Source organism: Sander lucioperca, chromosome 12, assembly GCF_008315115.2.
Source record: "Sander lucioperca isolate FBNREF2018 chromosome 12, SLUC_FBN_1.2, whole genome shotgun sequence".
Lineage (NCBI taxonomy): Eukaryota > Metazoa > Chordata > Actinopteri > Perciformes > Percidae > Sander > Sander lucioperca.
In genome coordinates this window covers 22,012,759-22,020,258 of record NC_050184.1, presented here as the reverse complement: position 1 = coordinate 22,020,258, position 7,500 = coordinate 22,012,759, and positions in this window count along the sequence as shown.

Here is a 7,500-nt window from a genome sequence, read left to right as displayed (position 1 = left end):
ATTTTCTTGATTATATGATAGGTAGATCTGATGACTATGAGGAGAAGCAGAGAGAAGCAGGGGTTATAGTTATAGTGCTATAAGTAAACGCGCTTGGTCGGGACTGTTGCTGTCCCTTTTGACGCAGTTATGTTTAGGAAAAGGTCGTGGGTGGGCGTACGGTTCTGTTACACTCGGGAAGAACGGGACGGTTGGGTTTAGGAAAGGGTCATGGGTGGGCGTATGGTTCTATGACCCATCCTCCACCCCAACCAACCTCCTTACGTGGAAATTCTCCCTTACATACTACTCTCTAAATCCTATCTAACTGCTGCTCTCCCCGGTGCGTTACACAAATACGCTGAAAGACGCCTTTTTCGCCGCATCAGATGCTGACAGCCACTGTCCAAACGTCCTTATTTTACGAGTTCGGAATGAGAACGGGTTGCACACACACACACACGGCTGGTTTGTTCCTCCCCTCTAACCCCACCCACTTGAGAGTTCTCCGTCCTCGTATCTGAACCAGAGAAGGTAACCATGGCAGTGTTAACAACGTGGTTAATGTTGTGAAACAATCCCAGTTTGGTTAGGTTCAGACACCAAAACTACTGAGTTAAGTTGATAAAAATATGGAGGTTTTGGGTTCAAATCAGACGTGACTTCACTACCTGAAGGTGACCACGGTGACCAAGAACGTGACGTAGCTCCGTTTGTTCCCTAAAGTTAAAAACACTCTCCGTTTCCTTATCTTTTCTAACGGGACGTGAACCCCCAGCCTCCTGGGTGAAAGTCCTGTGTTTGTTTGTATGACCCATCCACCCCCCCCTGCCGAAATAACGGCAGAGCAGATTCAGTTCGTTACCTATAAGAACAGCGGTATAAGCAACATTTGCGGCGAAAGTGCCCAGATGTTAACCACTCTCCATGACTCGGAGGGCAGACTCGCGAACATGCCTCAAATATATTGTCCCGTCTATCATGTGTACACACAGGATATATTAAAAACTAACCTGCACATTTAAGATCGTGATTTTGCCATGGCTTATGTTATGATACCTTTCTGTATGACTGTTTCTTTCAGGGCGGTGTGTAACAATAATCAGAGTTGCCACACGGTCTGAGTACAATGTCTCGTGCTCAGGTTTGTGTCTTTATGATGTCAGGAAGGGAGTTATTATTGCGTGTGCGACAACTTTTCAGTTTGTATTTCCATGCACCCTGTGACCTCACAAATGTACATTAATCTGAACTGTCTGACGGAGGAAAGGTGGATGTCATCACGCAGAAATCATGTAAAACAATGTCAGTAAAGAAATGTACAAATTCAAACATCCTGGTTGTGAGTTTAGCTTTCTGTGTCTGTGTGTGTCTGTCTGAGTTTGTGTGTGTTTGATTGTGTGTGTGTGTGTGTGTGTGTGTGTGTGTGTGTGTGTGTGTGTGTGTGTGTGTGTGTGTCTGAGTGAGTGTGTATGTCTGAGTGTGTGTCTGAGCAGGTGTGTGTGTTTCTGTGTATGTGTGTGTCTGAATGTGTCTGTGTGTGTCTGAGTGTGTGTCTGAATGTGTGTGTGTGTGTGTGTGTCTGAGTGTGTGTGTGTGTGTGTGTGTCTGAGTGTGTGTGTGTGTGTGTTTCTGTGTATGTGTGTGTCTGAAGGGCCATTCACATTGTACGCGCAAACGGCAGCGCTGCGCTATGAAACCCATTGTTGTCAATGGCATGCGCGCAAAAGAACTTGTCTGCCGCTGCGCTGAGCAAAGCGCAGCGCAAGCGGGATTTTGCGGCTGGCCGCTCTTGCGCATGCCGCGGTCAAAGTTCAACATGGTTCAACTTTGACCGCGGCATGCGCAAGAGCGACCGCGGTGCGCTGTGACGTGTCTGAATAAAAAGAAAAAAAAGTAAACACCGAACACACGTGGATCCACAAACGGAACATGGACGAGAGGTTGATTTTGGCCGTCAGCGATCTCCCAGAGCTGTATAGACTACGACACAACTTTGAGCTCGTACAGAGACCTCGGACACAAAACTATGCTGTGGAAGCATATTTCACCATAGTAAGCATGCCAGCTGTGTAGATTATTGTAGCCTCTTAATTTAAATCATTCAGGTTGGTTTTAGCTATGTGAAATCAACATATATGTCTCCACTGAAATACAATCCTATGTTACATTTTTTTCTCAGTTACTTTGGTGCATTTGTCAAATCATAATTGCATTTGCACAACAGTGAGTGCATTTCTTAAAACAGTTGGTGTAAACTGCACCGCATAGTGACTGACCTGAAAAATCATGTATCTTGCTGGAAATCTTTTGTTTGTGTCCAAAGCAAGTAACAATGAATCAAACTGACAAGTCCTTACGCCATTGTTTATACCAAGATAGTGAAAATGCTTTGTGTTGTTGTCCATATTTAACAGTTCACTCTGGAAGTATAGTCTAATGAAGAATGCACATGAAAGGGAGAACTATTCCCTATGTGACAAAGTTACACATTATTGTCATCTCTGATCTGAGAAATACGCCAAAGCAACTGAGAAGAACTGTAGCCTACTGCTGTGAGCTGCCAAAACCAAATACCAAGTTGATTATACAGCTCCATACAGGTATTTGTAGGATATATTTGTATTTTTTATTAAAAAAAAAATTATAATTTATACTCTTTATTGATCCCCAATGGGGAAATTACAATTTACACTCGGTTGTTATTACACAATAATAATATTGTATTTGTATGTTTATATGATGTAAAATATGTTTGGACTGATTGACACAAGTCATGTTCATTTTCATTGAAGTTCACATTTAGGTATATAGGTAGGTATGGCCTCCAGTTTTGTAGGAATTAATTGCACATATGCATTAAACAAAGTGTTTTCCAGAGAATGAATGATGCATGTATGAATGTAGGCTCATATCTTAGCTTTATTATACCCAACTGCAATGACTGCAGACCTCTTACTTATAAACATGCAATGACACATAGTGTTGAAATGCAACATTTTATTTAGAAATGAAAATAATCCACACGTCTTCATCTATTTAGAGGAGGAGTGTAAGAAAAGGTGGAAGAACCTAAGGGACAGGTACATAAAGGAGAGGAGACAGAAAAATGGTGCAGGGGCAGACTTGGAAGTACTTTTCCATACTGTCTGGTCTGGAGCCACACGTCAGGGAGACAAACAGCCAGACGCTCCGTTGTAGAAATGGGCTTTCGGAATGTTGTTGCATCCAGGAAATCGTAGGCCCGACTCTCGTCAGCAGACTGTCAAATTGCTCCCTGTTGAGCCTAAAGTACCCCTGGAACCGGTCACGGTGAAAGCGGAGCTCCTTCACCAGCCAGAATTCCCCCAACTGCTCTCTGGACCTGAGGGTCTGGTGCACCCACACCCTTCTTCCTGCTGCCCTCCTCCGTCTTCTCCTCACAACCAGGGCAAGGCCAAGCCTTTCTTTTGTTTCAAAGACAGAAACATCGTCTCCACCAAATCACTACTGTGTATCCACAATGTCGTATGTAGCCTGCTGCACGTCTGATGTAAACACCGGACGCAGACGTGACGTGCATTCAAATATTGGAGCATGTATGACGTAAATTTGCGCTGAGCCCGGCGGCGAGCACAACAAATATAGTTGGGAATAGGACAACCTAGCGGCGAGCGCAGCGCATGCCGCGTACAATGTGAAACGGCCTTGAGTGTGTCTGTGTGTGTGAGTGTGCGTCTGAGTGTGTGTGTGTGTGTGTCTGTCTGAGCGAGTGTGTGTGTTTCTGTGTATGTGTGTCTGAATGTGTCTGTGTGTGTGAGTGTGCGTCTGAGTGTGTGAGTGTGCGTCTGAGCGAGTGTGTGTGTTTCTGTGTATGTGTGTCTGAGCGTGTGTGTGTGTGTGTGTGTGTGAGTGTGCGTCTAAGTGTGTGTGTGTATGTGTGTGCCTGAGTGTGTATGTGTGTGTGTGTGTGTGTGTGTGTGTGTGTGTGTGTGTGTGTGTGCGTGCAGACCGGGGGCATAAATTGCTCCTGACGGCGTTGTTGCTGAAGCAAGCAGCCATCTTTGGACCATGAACTGAAGCAGCGTCTGGGTGAGTCAGTTCAACACAACACAACCCCTCTCATCAATCAGACTACACCATGTCTGTCTCGTCACTAGACTAGTGACTAGACTCGTCACTAGTCTAGTCACTAGTGACAAGTCTAGTCACTAGTGACAAGTCTAGTCACTAGTCTAGTCAGTCTAGTCACTGGACTAGTGACTAGACTCGTCACTAGACAGACATGTTGCCAAACGTTCTTGCTGTCTTGGAAGGAACAGTAACACTACAAGTATGAGAGTCACCAGCCCCTGAAATATTATCATGTTTCTGTGATTTTTGTCACATTTTTCATAGTTTTTGTTGCTTTTTTCACATTTTTTCAGATATTTTTGGTGTTTTTTGTTACTATCTTCACCCTTTCTTCACCCATTTGCTCAGATACTCGACTGTTTGAATCATAAACTGGCCGTCTGTTTCCTGTTTGTTCAGATTTGCAGATTTTGAATAATTGCTGAGTTACGTGTCGAGTCTCAGTCTGAGTAACACATTCCACTGCCGACCACGTTGGCTCCTCCGTCCTGCTGCTCCGTGACCGTCGCTATAGCAACTGGTGTTTCTACGGCAGCTGATGTCTATGCTCTCAGCCCAGTCGCCATGGTGATGCTTTGTGGAGGATGATGGGATTTATTTACAGCGAGAACACGTCAGCCAGGCAGAGAAACACAGCAGCACCCAACATCTGCATCATCATTTATTAATCTTAGTTAATCTGTTTATTAATCTGTTAACAGGTCAGAGTTGTCTTACCTGCAGGTCCCCTCTTTGTTGTTTACCTGTTTGGTCATCTGTTTACCTGTTTGATCATTTGTTTACCTGTTTGGTCATCTGTTTACCTGTTTGGTCATTTGTTTACCTGTTTGATCATCTGTTTACCTGTTTGGTCATCTGTTTACCTGATTGAATAGACTGTTTTATGATCTGTATTCATCCTCAGAGCCTCCTGTTCTTCTTCAATCTGCTCCGAGGAGTCTGACAGTAACACGGCGCCCTCTGCTGGTCACCGAGTGGAACTACCTGATATCAACAGATAACACCAGATAACACCTGATATCACCTGATGACACCTGATGACACCTGATAACACCTGATATCACCTGATAACACCTGATATCACCTGATGACACCTGATGACACCTGATATCACCTGATGACACCTGATAACACCTGATAACACCTGATATCACCTGATGACACCTGATGACACCTGATATCAACAGATATCACCTGATAACACCAGATAGCACCTGATAACACCTGATATCACCTGATGACACCTGATATCACCTGATATCACATGATGACACCTGATATCACCTGATGACACCTGATGACACCTGATATCACCAGATTTCACCTGATATCACCTGATGACACCTGATGACACCTGATATCACCAGATTTCACCTGATATCACCTGATGACACCTGCTATCACCAGATGACACCTGATATCACCAGATTTCACCTGATATCACCAGATTTCACCTGATGACACCTGATATCACCAGATAACACCTGATATCACCAGATGACACCTGATGACACCTGATAACACCTGATATCACCTGCTGACACCTGATAACACCTGATATCACCTGATAACACCAGATAACACCTGATATCACCTGCTGACACCTGATATCACCTGATGACACCTGATATCACCTGATGACACCTGATATCACCAGATTTCACCTGATATCACCTGATGACACCTGATATCACCAGATGACACCTGATGACACCTGATATCACCAGATGTCACCTGATATCACCAGATTTCACCTGATGATACCTGATATCACCTGATATCACCAGATGACACCTGATATCACCTGATGACACCTGATGACACCTGATATCACCTGATGACACCTGATGACACCTGATATCACCAGATGACACCTGATATCACCAGATATCACCAGATGACACCTGATATCACCAGATGACACCTGATATCACCTGATGACACCTGATATCACCAGATATCACCTGATGACACCTGATATCACCTGATATCACCAGATTTCACCAGATAACACTAGATAACACCTGATATCACCTGATGACATCTGATGACACCTGATAACACCTGATGACACCTGATGACACCTGATATCACCTGATGACACCTGATATCACCTGATGACACCTGATGACACCTGATATCACCTGATGACACCTGATATCACCAGATGACACCTGATGACACCTGATATCACCAGATTTCACCTGATATCACCAGATGACACCTGATATCACCTGATGACACCTGATATCACCAGATGACACCTGATATCACCAGATGACACCTGATATCACCTGATGACACCTGATATCACCAGATTTCACCTGATATCACCAGATGACACCTGATATCACCAGATGACACCTGACATCACGTGATGACACCTGATATCACCAGATTTCACCAGATGACACCAGATATCACCAGATTTCACCTGATGACACCTGATGACACCTGATATCACCAGATGACACCTGATATCACCAGATTTCACCTGATGACACCTGATATCACCTGATGACACCTGATATCACCAGATGACACCTGATATCACCAGATTTCACCTGATATCACCTGATGACACCTGATGACACCTGATATCACCTGATATCACCTGATGACACCTGATGACACCAGATATCACCAGATATCACCTGATGACACCTGATGACACCTGATATGTTGGTTGTGACTTCGTTTCAGGACTGAGTTTGGTGTTTGCCGTCCGTCTCCATGACGACTCAGTGTGGGTTACAGTCAGAACATGAAGAAATAATCAAAGAGAAATCAAGAATTTGTAAGAAATTTATTCCATAAAATATATATTTGAAAATATACTATACATATATATATACATACATTGCTCTGAAGCAGTTCTGCTGAATACACATAGAAAAATATTTACACAGACAGACAGAGGGAGAGACAGACAGACAGACGGAGAGACAGGCAGACAGACAGAGGGAGAGACAGACAGACGACAGAGGGAGAGACAGACAGGCAGACAGACATACAGACAGACAGAGGGAGAGACGGACAGAGGGAGAGACATACAGGCAGACAGACAGAGGGAGAGACAGACAGGCAGACAGACAGAGGGAGAGACAGACAGACAGAGAGACAGACAGGCAGATAGACATACAGACAGAGACAGAGGGAGAGACAGACAGGCAGACAGACATACAGACAGACAGAGGGAGAGACGGACAGAGGGAGAGACAGACAGGCAGACAGACAGACAGACAGAGGGAAAGACGGACAGACAGGAAGACAGAGGGAGACACAGACAGAGGGAAAGACGGACAGACAGGAAGACAGACAGAGGGAGAGACAGACAGACAGAGGGAGACACGGACAGACAGAGGGAAAGACGGACAGACAGACAGAGAGAGACAGACAGACAGACAG